Genomic DNA, 15,554 nt, shown 5'->3' on the forward strand with positions numbered 1-15,554 from the left:
TTCTCTGATCTTTTATTTTTTTAAGATTTTATTTATTTATTTTCAGAGAGAGGGTAAGGGAGAAAGAGAGGGAGAGAAACATCAATGTGTGGTTGTCCCTCACAAGTCCCCTCCTGGGGTCCTGGCCTGCAACCCCGGCATGTGCCCTGACTGGGAATTGAACCAGTGACCCTTTGGTTTGCAGGCCCTTGCTCAATCCACTTAGTCACACCAGCCAGGGCTGATTTCTCTGATCTTATCCTTACCTATTGTCCCCATGACTGGTCACTCTAATACAGTCTCATTGGTCTTATTGCTAGAGGCTGATCTTTCCTCCCCTCAAGGTGTTTCCCTGCTGTTATCTCTGCCTGAAAGCTCCTGTCTCACCTCCTTCAGATCTTTGCCCCAATGTCACCTCCTCAGGGAGAGCCTTCCCTGATGGTCCTGATTGGAGGAGCCCACCTGCCCCAACCATTCCCTTATTCTGCTATTGCTTCATAGCCCCAGGACCCACTGCATAGTAATTTGTGTGTCCCTGAGCAAAACGAAAATGCAGAGTCCCTTGTTCTGAATGCACTAAGAAGTTTGTCCTGGCTGATGAGGCGCAGTTGGTTGGAGCGTAGCCCCGTGACCAAAGTGTTGTGGGTTCGATTCCTTGTCGGGGCACACACCTTGGTTGCAGCTTGATTCTAGATGCCTGGTTAGGGTGTGTCCCATCCTGAAGGCAACCAAGCAGTGTTTTTTGTATCCGTGGTTTTCTTTCTCCCTTCCTCTCTCTCTCTAAAAGCAATGAAAAGAAAAAAAAAAGAAAAATGTAATAATAAAAAAATAAATCAAAAGTCTGGTCCTGAAGGAGAGAACATGCCCTCAAAACAAGGCTGTTACTTCACAGAATGGGAGAAAATCTTTGCCAAGCATAGGGAATTAGTGATTCAAAGATATAAAGGATACTTACATTTTTTTAATCCTCACTAGAGGTATTGCTCACCGATTTTACAGAGAGGGGAAGGGAAAAAGAGAGAAAGAAGGAGAGAAACACTAATGTGAGAGAGAAACATTGGTCAGTTGCTTTCTGCACAAGCGCCCTGACCCACAACTGAACCCAATACTTTCTGATTTGTAGGATGATGCCTGTTGGGGTACTCGGTGGGCTATGAAAGAATTTACAAAGAGAAGAAAGTGTACAGAGTAAAGTTTTTATCCACTCTCCAAGAAAGGAGAGGGGCCTGGTGTGGAAAGATACACCAGCAATGAGGGGTGGTGGCATTGGGTTTTTATTGCATTATAACTGGATTGAAAAAGGGTAGGGGTTTGCCCTGGCTGGCGTGGCTCAGTGGATTGAACGCCAGCCTAAAAACCACAGGGACGCTGTTTCAGTTCCCAGTCAGGGCACGTGCCTGGGTTGCAGGCCAGGTCCCCAGTGGGGGGCATGTGAGAGGCAACCACACATTGATGTCTCTCTCCCTCTCTTTCTCCCTCTCTTTCACCCTCTGCCTAAAAATAAATAAATAAATGATCTTAAAAACAAGGGTAGGAGTTTGCTGTTGTGTGGCCCCTGGCTGTTGGGGCATGGTAATAGGAGACTGCAGTTTATTCCAACCTTATCTTCCGCCTGTGGTTGTAGGGAGTGGTTAGTTCTGTTTTTCTGTTTCCAGTAATTTTCAGTCCTGGGGACAGAAGCTCAGAGAGTCAAATGGCAGTCACGTTTGGCAAGGTCACAGGCCTGCTCAGCAAATGGTGCCACAACAGACAGCAAATGGCTCAGACTTTATCCTTTTATTCCCTCCTCTGGTTTTAAAATGGATTTATTCTTCATGACCTGGTCTGGTTTTAGTTTTGGGGAGTAGGAACAAAGTTATCTTTTTCTGTAACTACTTCTGAAGGGCTAGGGGTGTAAAGCTATCCCTGTTTGTGGGTCCAACTATGGGTCATTAAGGGAAGAAGGTGGGATTGGACAGCCCAAAAAGCAAGAGCTGTGGTTGGAGGCCATTTGTAGAGAGAATCTTCCAGAGCCTGGTTGCTCCATTAAATAAAGGATATGAGGTATTTGAGGAGACATGGCCTAAAAACAAGAATAAAGAAAAAGGCTGCTATAGGTCCTAGGAAGAGAGTTAGCCAGGAAAACCAGGACCAGATATTGGCCTTAAGATCCCCCCAAAAGGGAGAGATGGAGTAGTAGGTAAATTCTGTGTGGCTGACATCGCATCAGTATTTCTCAATAATTCCAAGTCAAAAGGTGAAAATAAAAAATGAAACATTAGCTTGGAAGAAAACTAGAAAAACTAGGATTCAATCATTTTTGGGGTCACAATTGGACATTTTGATTTTCACTGGAACACAATTCCTCTCTCTAAAATCACACTCATTTTATTAAAGACATTGCATATAAGTCCAGTTTCAATTTGGCCTGATTATTTGCATGAACAGAACAAGAATAGTAGTTGATCATCTAGGCTCTTTCAGATCTGCCTTGCTGGAATTTTACAAGGAACCTTCAGACTGAGCTTTTGTCAGCCTCTCAGGGCAAAGAAGTCAAGCCACACAGTTGCCACCTGGCTTTGCCTGCAATACCTTTAGGTTTGGGTGAATTTTACAGGTACTTGAGGTCCCCAAAATTTCTTGAGGTTCTTTCCTTGCCATCTTTCAGGAAAGCAACCTTCATTCCTTACCTGGAAAGACTGCCAGGAACCATGTGACCAAGCAAGGTACCAGGCTTGGAGGCTATTTCTCCAAGGGGCTCTTATTGGCTTTGAAAGTCCATCTTAATTCATTAAGACTTTCTGGTGATATCCAGAGTCCAGGCATGACTCTTTCAATCTTGACATTCCAGACAAAGACTTGGTTATAAAACCACAGTTGGAAACTGATGCTATTATATACAGAGTAGATTCTTATTGCATTTATGCAAACAAACTTATCACCATGAAAATAATACTCACTCATTAAGAGTTGCTGAATTCTGGAGGGATTGGATAGCAGGAAAAATATAAATGTTTTGTTATTGCTTATGAGGGTATAATTTACAGATTGTTCTAGGGGAAAAAAAGTCTTCTTATAACTGGAAAACAAAAAGATTTAAAATTGGCAACATTTTGAACAAAGTCATAAGAATAACAATTATCTTCAGGTCACTCAGTTCCTTATAACCAATTTTGTTTCTCTTGATTATTTGCCAGTATTCCCAAAAATCCAATTAGTCCTTAGGGTTCTATAAATCTTCATTTACTTTGAAGGTATGACCTGCTTAGATACCTGTAATTTAGAGTAAGTCAGAGTCATCTTCATGAACCAATACAAAGATACATTTGCAAATATATTACACAGTGACAGTTTATAAATGACCAAATTTAAAACGACATGGTTATAGATTTGATTATAATGTAATTGGTAAAGAATTTTCCTGCCCTGGCTGGCGTAGCTCAGTGGATTGAGCGCGGGCTGGGAACCAAAGTGTCCCAGGTTCGATTCCCAGCCAGGGTACATTCCTGGGTTGCAGGCCATAACCCCCAGCAACCGCACATTGATGTCTGTCTGTCTGTCTGTCTGTCTCTCTCTCTCTCTCTCTCTCTCTCTCTCCCTTCCCTCCCTAAAAATAAATAAATAAATAAATAAATAAAAAAGAAAAAAAAAAAAAGAATTTTCCTTTTCTGGCCCTGGATGGCATAGCTCAGTGGATTGAGCACGGGCTGCGAACCAAAGTGTCACAAGTTCGATTCCCAGTCAGGGTACATGCCTGGGTTGCAGGCCATGACCCCCAGCAACCGCACATTGATGTTTCTCTCTCTCTCTATCTCCCTCCCTTCCCTCTCTAAAAATAAATAAATAAAATCTTAAAAAAAAAAAAAGAATTTTGCTTTTCTGTAACATATGACATTCCAAAATAGCAATTTCTTGGTATATAATAAGTACTATGAAATGACACAAAAGAACAATATAAAGCCCATATTCTTTGATGTAACACATAATCTTAGTATAGATAAAGACCAAACAGTATGCAAGGTTTTAACACACTGCACAGGACATACTGGAAGTATGCATTGAGCATTGGAAACAATTCACCAATTCCCAATATGTGGATTACAAATGCCCAGGGCACCACAGCTTGATGTCCCCATGGGGAACCATCACCTTTGGCTTGTCCAGTGTCACAGTAGGAATCTACTATTCCCCCTGAGAGCTTCCTGTTGAACTGGATCTTGAATCTTTGGAAGTTTCCCCCTGGGGCAGGTTCAAATTTCTAGAAAATCTATTTCGATAAAAATATATGTGAACAAATAAAATACCTATCATTATTCTGTCTGGCAAAGTTTCCCAGGCAGTTTTGAGCATATCAAATAGGCCTAATTCGTACAAAAAGTTTTTGTTCATAAGGGGGGAGAATAAATCCTTAGGATATTCTAGGGGCCCATTGGAATAACTCAAAGTCATTTCTCAGTTTTTTTGAATTCAAACTTTTTTTAAGAAAACTATTTTATTGTTGTTCAATTACAGTTGTCTACATTTACACCTTACCACTCCCCCCCACCCCAGCCAAACCCACCTCCCACCCTTGCTTCCACCCCACCCCCCTTGGTTTTGTCCCTGAGTCCTTTGTAGTTGTTCCTGAAAACCCTTACCCCCATTATCCCCTCCCACCTCCCCTCTGGTTACTGTCAGATTATTCTTAATTTCAATGTCTCTGGTTATATTTTGCTTGCTTTTTTCTTTTGTTGATTAAAATTTAAACTTTTGGAACGTTGTCAAATATACTTAACCAAAAGATTATAATATAAACTTTCTATAAAACACACATTTTTCGTAATAACTCTAAAAGACATTAATCAAACTTAAACCAGTTTTAATATCAAACATTTTGTCCAGAACATAGGATCCTGCCTAATTTATATAAGTACTTAATATCTCCAGGCCAATAAAATATTACATCTTAATTATGCCATCCACAGGCAGAAAACACACCACATGTAACACATGAACAAACACATATGACGTGAAGACCACACACACGAAGACTGAACCTGTAAAGACCATACACATCATTTGAACTGCTAATTTTTGTAGAGAAAGCATAAGATTTCTCTGATTTGCTTTGGGCAACTTTTAAGAGGACTGGAAGGGGGAGTGGAAGGTCCTAAATACCAAGCAAGAAGACCTGTTGAGACTCTCAATAAAAGCTTTAAGGACTGTTAATGAGTGGTGGAAATGAAGTCTCGGCTCCAAGGAGTCTAGCAGCAGGGAAGAGCCTGGGCGGGGCTGCCTCAGCCCCCTGAAAGGTCTGACACAGAAGATAGGCGCTGTAGATGGAGGACGGGGAGTTACAGTCCATACCGACTGAGAAATACAAGGAGGTGGGTGTGCCTACCCTGTGCCTGAGTGTGACCTTACCAATGATGAGAGCACCAGCCAGATGCCCTGGGAGTGGATTTAAGCCACACTGATGGGGGACTCAGTAGAAAGTCCACTTGAGAGAGCCACACAAGGAGAGAGAGAGAGAAAGAGAGAGAGAGAGAGAGAATATGCCTGTTTGAAGGAGAAAGCCCGTTGACCTTTGACTGAGTGAGGGATGTGTTTATGCTGTGCCCTGAGGGTGGCCTTCCTTACTAATGACCGGAGCACCAAACAAAGGGAAAAGAATAGGTCCCTTGGAACATCAGGAGTGATTGGCTCCTGACTCACTGGACCCCATGTCTGAGGTGTCACTGAGGACAGTCCTGTAGGGTGACTCTGTGTCCAGAGGGCAGCCATATCTTCTATCTCAGAAGTTGACAAAATGCATTTTTAAAGATTTTATTTTATTTATTTTTAGAGAGAGGAGAACAGAGGAAGAAAGAGAGGGAGACAAACATCAATGCTTCTTCCAAGCCCCCCACTGGGGACCTGGCTGGCAACCCAGGCATGTGCCCTGACTGGGAATTGAACCAGCGACCCTTTGGTTTGTAGGCCAGCGCTCAATCCATTGAGCCACACCAGCTGGGGTGATAAAACACACATTGATGAAGGATTTATTCCACAGCTGACAGGCAGATTTCCCCACTCCAAAGAGGGCGAGATAAAGTGTGATGAAAACAACTCCAGGTACCACCAGATTCATGACAGAATGTCACCAGAAGGAAACTAGGTAGAGTAAGGTGTACTGGAGTCTGAGGTTTTTTTCTTCACAAACTTAAAACTTGCACAAACTTCACAAAACTCCCTGCAACGTTCACAACATTCTTATCCCTTTAGAAATAACCATCTTTAGAATAACCATCTTTGGAATAACTCACTTTCAATCCTTGTCTTTCAAAATCACATCTCTAAGCCTTATGTCTTCTATTATTAAAACCATACAATTTCTTTCCAACTTTATTTGAACTTAATTTTTTTAAAGGAAGATTTTATGTATTTATTTTAGAGAGAGGAGAAGGTAGGGGGAAAGAGAAGAGAATTATCAATCAGTTGCCTCTTCCAAGTGCCCCAACAGAGGACCAGGCCCACAACCTAGGCAGGGGCCCTGACTGGGAATCGAACCAGCCACCTTTCAATTGCGAGACAGTGCCCAACCAAGTGAGCCACACTGGTCAGGGCTGAACTTAACTTTTAGAAACCTCAGTTTCCAGTGATGCAAAGCAAGCAACTGGCATCCCCTAGAATGACTTTTATAAACACATTTCACAATCTTTAGAAACACAGGTTCCTCTTTTGACAAATACGTTCTCACTTTCAAGAAATACACCTGCAGCAAAGCAGGAGACATTTGTCTACAGCCCCAAATCCACTCTACAGTCTCTTTGTAATAAAAAGCCAAAAGCAAGTCTAGCAATCTGTGTGTCAGTGTTTCATATTATTTCAAAATAACTAGAGAGTAGATAACCTTTATCAGAATTTACTAATTTAGAGAGGAGGAGCTGAAATAAATTAAATTGATTTGCTCAGATATAGCTAAGCTTTTCCCCTTTTTTCATAAGAATTATCTACCTCAAATCTGTATTTTAAAAGATGGTCTGTCCTGGCTTGGTGTGGCTCAGTGGACTGAGTGCTGGCCTGCGAACCCAAAGGTTGCTGGCTCAATTCCCAGTCAGGGCTCATGCCGGGGTTGTGGGCCAGGTCCTGACTGGGGGTGTCTGGGAGGTAACCTATTGATGTCTCATACATGGATGTTCCTCTCCCTCTCTTTCTCCCTCCCTTCCCCTCTCTCTGAAAAAAGATGGCCTAGAGAAGGGTTCTTTATTATTCTTATTTTTTTTTTTTTACTTTGGTCACTTTTTTCTTAAAGGTTTTATTTATTTATTTATTTTTTTAGAGAGAGGGGAAGGGAGGGAGAAAGAGAAGGAGAGAACCATCAATGTGTGGTTGCCTCTCACGTGGCCCACACTGGGGACCTGACTCACAACCCAGGCATGTGTCCCGACTGAGAATCAAACCGACGACTCTTTGGTTCACAGCCCATGCTCAATCCACTGAGCTACACCAGCCAGAGATTAGACAAGACTTCTGAAAAAGACCAGATGTTTGCACTTCAAAATATGGGGAAAGAAAAAGCAAGCTTCTTTTAGAAGGACTTTTGTTTCATCAGAAGGGACAGAAAATCAGCTTGAGTTTAAAATGCCACTTTTTTCTCTGCATGGAGAAGCAGGCCCAATTTTCCCCAGGATTCAGCAGTTTCTATGTCTCCAGGAAGAGAATTAAGAGTGTTTTACAGTCTGGGAGGGGATGAGATTTTGTCCTCTTTCTACCCTTGTTTTTACTCAGTGTGGGCACAGTGGAGCCAAGCCTAATTCCAGACAAGAATCAAATGCAGGACGTGGGTTAGGCAGGTAAGGAATAGTGTCACCCCCTGCTGGGTAACAGTGTTGGGAAAACACACACGGAAATTACTGTGTAGCAAGATAAGCAGGCATTGTGGGGGAGGGGTGATAAAGTGAGGCAAATTTGAATCAAGAGGTGTAGTTAGGAGAAAGAGGCCTGGAATCCCCGCTGAAAGTTAAATTGAAATCTCGTCTCCTCCTCTCTAGAACTAAACCTAAGGAAGGGATCCAGATGAAGACAGTAAAGGTCAAGTTGGAGGACAGTATTAGAGTTAAAGAGACCCATACACGGGCCAGACTTCCTGCTCACCCAGTTTGGATTGAGGCCAGGCCGTGGGGTAATAGAAAAGCAAGCGTTTGAGTTTGAGGTCTCTAAATCCCACAGCCTTCAAGTTATACCCCAATGGAGAGCCTTTGGGTAGGGTTGATTGAGTATTGCCCATTTTAAAAGGTGAAGAGACCTAGCTGGCGTGGCTCAGTGGATTGAGTGCTACCCTGCGAACCAAAAGGTTGCTGGTCGATTCCCAGTCAGGGCACATGCTTGGGTTGTCGAACAGGTCCCCAGTAGGGGGCGTGCTAGTGGTAACCACATACTGATGTTTCTCTCCCTCTCTTTTTCCCTCCCTTCCCCTCTCTCTAAAAATAAATTAATAAAATCTTAAAAAATAATAATAATAAAAGGGAAGGAGATCTCAGGGAAGAGAACAAATGGGGGTGGGTGGAAAGTTTGAGAAGGGAGTCCCCAACTCAAACGACCTACCTAGAGTTCTGCAGCCAGAACTCAGCATCCTCAAGCCTGAGGGCTGACGGAACACGAGGTTCTGCCTCAGAGCCAGGCGTCCTTGGGCCCTGAGAGCAGACGGAATCAGCAGGGAGATGACTGGAGGCATCCCCCCAGCTGAAACCCTGTCAACGTGATAGACCCAGTACTGTGATTTACAGCAACGACAGTGAGGCATGGGCATCAGCTCTCACTTCTGATAGGACGTTTTCGTCCTGAGAGAGATTTACAGATCAGTGGCAGGGAAGATGGGTGAGAAGGAACCTGTCTGCAGAGTCCCGAGAGATGGAGCAGGATTAGAATCATCATTCCAAACCTCACAGAGACAGGGTTCGGGAGTTAGACAGGGTTCGGGAGTTAGCCCGGGCCGAGCGTCCGCTGCCCACTGCTCCCCTAGTCCCAAGTCTCAGGAGGCAGGAGGAGAGGAAGAAATAGAAAATGTCACTGTGCGGGCCACCAAAATGTTAAGGCGGCTGGTGACATAGGTTGTGAAAGATTTCACAAGGAGAAGAAAGTGTAGAGAATCAAGTTTTTACTCACACACCAAGAAAGGAGAGGGGCTGATGTGGAGAGAGACACCAGCTTTCAAGGGTGGGGGCTTTGAGGTTTTATTGCACTGTAACTGGATTTAAAAGGGGGGGGGTGCGCTGTTGTGTGGCCCCCGCATACAGTCTCTTCCAACGTTATCTTCCACCTGTGGCTGTAAGGAGCCTGTTAGTTCTGTCCCTGCTTTCCAGTAATTTCCAGCCCTCAGAACAGTCAAAATGCAGTCATGTTTGATGAGGTCACAGGCCTGCGAGGCAAACAGTGCCACAATAGCAAACGGAGCTGACTTTGTCCTTGCCACACCCAACCCACTGAGACACACTGGCCAGGGCAAGGATGCTTCTAGCTTAGTAATAAAAAGACACTCGCAAAATGGGCCAAGGACTTGAGTAGACGGGTCTGCAAAGAAGATATACACACAGCCAAGAAGGACATGCAAAGAAGCTCAACATCCTTAGTCAGTAGGCAAGTGCAAATCAAAACCGTGATGAGCCCTGGCTGGTGCGACTCGGTGGGCTGGCTGAGTGCAGGTCTGCAAACCAAAAGGCTGCTGGTTGTGTTCTGGTCAGGACATATGCCTGGGTTGTGGGCCAGGGCCCAAGAGGCAACCATTTGATGTTTCTCTCATATGTCAATGTTTCACTCCCTCTCTTTTTCCCTTCGTTCTCCTCTCTCTAAAAATCAGTAAATAGCCCTGGCTGGTGTAGCTCAGTGGATTGACTGCAGGCTGCAAACCAAAGGGTTACCAGTTGGATTCCCAATTGGGGCACATGCCTGGGTTGCAGACCAGGTCCCCAGTGGGGGCCACATGGGAGGCAAACACACATTGGTATTTCTCTCCCTCTCTTTCTCTCTCCCTCCCCCTCTCTCTAAATAAATAAATAAAATCTATTAAAAAAACAAGTAAATAAAATCTTTAAAAAAAATAACACCACAATGAGATACTAGTCCATACCTGCTAAGATAGCTATAATCAAAAAGGCAGATAATAACAAGCCTTGTGGAAAACGTTGAGAAATTGGTCCCCTCGTGTATTGCTGGTGGGAATGTGAAATGGTGGGGCACTGTGAAAAACTACCTAGTGGTTCCTCAAAATGTTACCAGGTGACTCAGCAATTCTATTCCTAGGTACCTACCTAGCAAATATGGAAATATAGCCTTGGCTGGGGTGGCAGAGTCGATTGAATAGGGGTCTGCAAACCAAAGGCCCGCTGGTTCAGTTCCTAGTCAGGGCACATGCCTGGGTTTCGAGCCAGATTCCCAGCAGGGGGAGCATAAGAGGCAACCTCACACTGATGTTTCTCTCCCTCTCTTCCCCTCTGTCTAAAAATAAATAAGTAAAAAAAAGAAATGAAATGAAAATACATGTCCACACAAGCACTTGTACCTGAATGTTCATTGCAGCATTATTCATAATGGCCAAAAGGTGGAATTAACCCAAATATCCATCAACTCCCAAGTGAATAAACAAAATGTGGAAAGGAAATTCCAACACCTGCCACAGCATAGTTGAACCTTGAAAACATTTTCCTAAGTAAAATAATCCAGACACACACACACACACACACACACACACAAGTACGATATGATATCACATACACATGGTACCTAGAATAGTCAAATTCATAGAGACAGAAAGTAGAATGGTGAGTGCCCAAGGTTGAGAGGAAGGGAAAATGATGGGTTATTATTAATGAGTATAGACTTTCAGTTTGAGGAAAATGAAAAAGTTCTGGAGATGGATGGTGGTGATGATTATACAACAGTGTGAATTCCACACTTAAAATGGTTAAAAGAGTAAAATCTATATTACATACATTTTACCACAATAAAAAAAATCTGAAGTATGTTCATATTCAATTGTGAAACATTGAAACCTTTTCCTTTAAATCAAGAACCAGACACAGATGCTCCTTAACCATTGCTTTCAGCTTTCAACTGAATGTATAGCCAGTGTCATAAGGCAAGAAAAATAAATAAAAGGTATAAAAATAAAAGAGCCCTGGCTGGTATAGCTCAGTAGATTGAGTGCAGGCTGCGAACCAAAGGATCATCGGTTTGATTCTCTGTCAGGGCACATGCCTGGGTTATGAGGGTTGGTTGCAGGTCAGGGTGCAAATGAGAGGTAACCTATCAGTATTTCTCTCTTGCATTAATGATTCTCTTTGTCTTTTTCCCTCCCTTCCCCTCTCTCTAAAAATAAATTAATAAAACATTTTTTAAGAAAAGAGGACAGCCCTGGCTGGTGTAGCTCAGTGGATTGAGCGCGGGCTGCGAACCAAAGTGTCGCAGGTTCAATTCCCAGTCAGGGTACATGCCTGGGTTGCAGGCCATGACCCCCAGCAACCGCACATTGATGTTTCTCTCTCTCTCTTTTTCCCTCCCTTCCCTCTCTAAAAATAATTAAATAAATAAAATCTTTAAAAAAAAGAAAAGAGGACAAAACTCTTATGAGTCATAGACATGATATGATTCATAGATATGATTGTGTAATCCCAAATAAACTCTTTTTACAAGAATTTCTTATGTAAATAAATCTGGATTTATTTATGTATTTTTATGGATTTTTTGATAGAGAAATGGAGACAGAGAGAGAGAGAGAGAAACATTAATTTGTTGTTCCACTTATTTATACATTCATTGGCTGAGTCTTATATGTGCCCCGACTGGTAATTGAACCCACAACCTTGGCCTATCAGGACAATGCTCTAACCAAATGAGCTACTGGGCCAGGGCCCAAAGAAGCTCTTGGTAAAATATCAGAACTGACAGAATTTAGCAAGGTTGCTGGATACCAAAGTAACATGTGAACATCAATTGAATGTCATTTTATCTCTGTGTGTCAGGGTCCCAAGACCATCTCATTATTGGACATTCTCTAGGAGGACTAATTGGACTCAACACAGAGTTGTACTCACGGCTAAGATTTATTACAATGATTCAGGATCCTAAGGGGAAAAGTCCTAGGCAGAGACTGGAGGGATCCCAGAGCTGGCTTCCTGATGCTTTCTCCCTTCCACGCGGGTTACACAGAACTCACTCTTCCCCAGAAACAAAAGTGCACAACATGTGTGTCATGTTTCTGCCCAAGCGGGTGTAGTAGAGTCTCAGAGCTCCAGGTTTTTATTGGCTAATTAGCATGCAGGCACCCTATGCCTACCAAAATTCCAGTCGCCCAGGGGGAAAGCAGGAGTTCAGCATAAACCATAATGGTTCACACAGATTATCCAGGCACAGTGAGCCCCTCAGAATGCTTTGACAACCAAATCCCCAGACGTCAACAGAAGGTCAACCTTGCAAGCAGTTTTGATGATTCAGGTCTGTTATGTTAACCCTTTCTGTACAGCCATCATCAAAGTTCTAAAATAAACACTTAAGCAAATATGGCTTAGAGTAGCATTAATAAATATCCAGCACCAAGGAATACATCCAAGAAAATATGGGCAAGATTTCTTCAAGAAAAAAAACCTGTAAAACATTAAAAGAACTTAAAGCAGATTTAAATAAATGACTACATATACCATGTTCATGGATTGGCAGTGAGAAGGGAGATGGTGGGATGGAAGATTTAAGGACAATGAAAACTGTTTGGGCCATGTTCTTCCCATCTTCCTTTCCCTTCCCAGTCTGGAGGTGGTAAAGGGTGGGAACACAGGGGTGGTGGGTAGCAGACATAGCCAGCTCAATATATCTACTTATTTGTTGAATGTACTTAATCTCTACTATGTCAGCCATCGTAACTGTCTCCTTACAGGTTTGCTATTTTTCCAGAGATCAAAACCTTTTCAGGGCTCCATTGTGCATTTTTAGCTTCTAGAATTTGGGTGAATAGGTGCACATGCAAGTATACGCATGCGCACGCGCACACACACACACACACACACAGGGAGAGAGAGAGAAAGTGAGGTACATGTGTGTGTATGTAACGTTGGGTGATGTGGTAGGCAGAATAACATCACCCTCAAAGACAAACCTTACCTCCCAATCCCTGGGACCTGTGAATATTACTTCATGTGGCAAAAGATGTGGTTAAGTAAGGACTCTGAGAGGAGGACCTTACCCTGGACTATCCCTAAATGCCATCATGTGCCTTATGGGAGGGAGGTAAAAGGTGATTAGATACAGAGACCCATAGAGAGGAGAAAGCAGAGAAACTGAAGTTATGGGGCCCTAAGCCAAGGCATGCTGGGGGGCCACCAGCAGCTGGAACAGGCAGGAAGGATCCCCCTTTACAGCCTCCAGAGGGAGCACAGCCCCATCCACCTCTTGATTTCAGCATAGCAAAACTGATATTGAAATCCTGGTGGCCAGAACTGTAAGGGGACAGATTTATGTTGTTTTTCAGCCACTAGATTTGTGGGAGCTTGTTATAGCAGCTAAAGGAAGCTCATACAGTTGGTTGATTAAGTGGATTGGATCAATGGAAAGTGGATGATGGAGCTGACCAATGGATTGTAGGGTATTTGGGAAGAGAGAACTGATTAGAATGAATGAAAGAATGTGGGTGGATGAGAGAATGGTTAAATGGATGGAAAGAGCATTGGATAACTGGAGGATGATCTCAATTAATGATGACTGGATAAAGAGGCAGGTGGGTGGACAGACGGATGAGATGCACACAGGCAAGAACACATGCCCACATGAATGGATGGTTGGGTGGAAGGATGAATGGGTACTGGGGGAGGAATCATGGCAGGTTGAAAAACACCAGATTTTAAAATCATGCAACCCTGGCTGGTGTAGCTCAGTGAACTGAGCTCTGGACTGTGAACCAAAGGGTCGCTGGTTTGATTCCTAGTCAGGCCAAATGCTTGGGTTGTGGGCCAGGTCCCCAGCATGGGGGCATGCAAGAGGCAACCACACATGATGTTTCTGTCCCTCTCTTTCTCCTTCCCTTCCCCTCTCTGTAAAAATAAATAAACAAAATCTTTAAAAAAAATAAAATCATGCAGACCTGGGTTCTGACCTCAGCTTCTCCACTTAATACCTAAGTGACAAATACGATGGCAATTGGGGTGCTCCCTTCAAGAAAGAACTGATCACTGGGAAGAGTGCATTTGGCTGACAGTCCCCAGGTGTAATACCTGCAACTACTATTTATTTGGATTGAGGTTGTGTTCTTTCTGGGCAGCCCCCAACCAACGACTAAGCATGGTGGTGGCAGCAGGGTAAAGTCATGGTCATTTCCACCCAATCTGGGACTGCTCCAAAGGCCATCTTAAAAAAAAAAAATCTGAGACCAGCCCTGGCCAGCTCAGTTGGTTAGAGCATTGTCCCTTACACCAAAAGACTGGGTTCAATCCCTGGTCAGGGCACATACCTAGGTTACTGGTTCAATCCCTGGTCATGGTGCATACAGGAGGCAACTAATCTCTCTCTATCTCTCTCCGCCTTCTTCTCTCTCTGTAAGCTCAATAAATATAACCTCTGGTGAAGATTTTTTTTTTAAATTAGCCCTGGCCAGTGTGGCTCAGTGGATTGAGTGCTGGCCTGCAAACCAAATGGTTGCTGGTTTGATTCCAGGTCAGGGCACACACCTGGGTTGCTGGCCAAGAGGCAACCCATCAATGTTTCTCTCACACATTGATGTTTGTCTACCTCTCTTTGTTTCTCCCTTCCACTGTCTCTAAAAAGAAATAAATAAAAATCTTTAAAAAAAAAATTGAGACCAGCCCTGGATGGATAGCTCAGTTGGTTGGAGCATCGCCCCAGAAATGCCAACATTGCCGGTTCCATTCCCAGTCAGGGCCCGTTCAAGAAGCAATCAATGAGTGTGTAAATAAGTGGAACAACAAATCAATGTTGCTGTCTCTCACTCTTTTTCTGCCTCTCAAATCAATACATAAAAACTTAAAGAATAAAATTGGGACCACATGCCCATAACACCAAATTCACCATGTCGACCCTTTGAAGGTGTATAACTTAGTGGCCTTTCGCACAGTCAGACTCACTGTTGTGCAACCACCCGTCACCTCTATCTCGTTCTAAAACTGTTCTATCTCCCCAGAGGAAGTGATTAAGCAATCACAGCCCACATCCCCCAGCCCCTGGCAGCCACCAACCTACTTTCTGTTTCCTTGGACTTGTTTATGTGGGAAATCTTCGCTTCATCTGCCCACTGGGTTGGGTGGGCATTCTCAGGGCTGGGTGGGCATTCTCAGGGCTGAGTCATGGGCTGAAGCTCTTCCCACCCAGGTGTTCCTTCCTTATCTCCTCTCATAGGTGGCGGTCCGACATCCTAGCCCTGAGGCTTTCACTGCCTATTCCTCTCCGCTTCATCTCTCACTGGCATCATTCCCAATGAATTCTTAGCATTTCTGACACTGTGGCCCTTTGTGCTTCCTGGAGGACTTAATGACACAGCAAGACTGGGAAGTCCAGCCATCTAGGCTGGACCAGCCCAACCTCTAGGCCCTCAGGTGGCTCTTTAGCCATAATCAGTGTCACCCAGAGGACCCAAGGAT

Source organism: Phyllostomus hastatus, unplaced genomic scaffold, assembly GCF_019186645.2.
Source record: "Phyllostomus hastatus isolate PE091 unplaced genomic scaffold, TTU_PhHast_1.1 phas_contig_151, whole genome shotgun sequence".
Taxonomy (NCBI): Eukaryota; Metazoa; Chordata; class Mammalia; order Chiroptera; family Phyllostomidae; genus Phyllostomus; species Phyllostomus hastatus.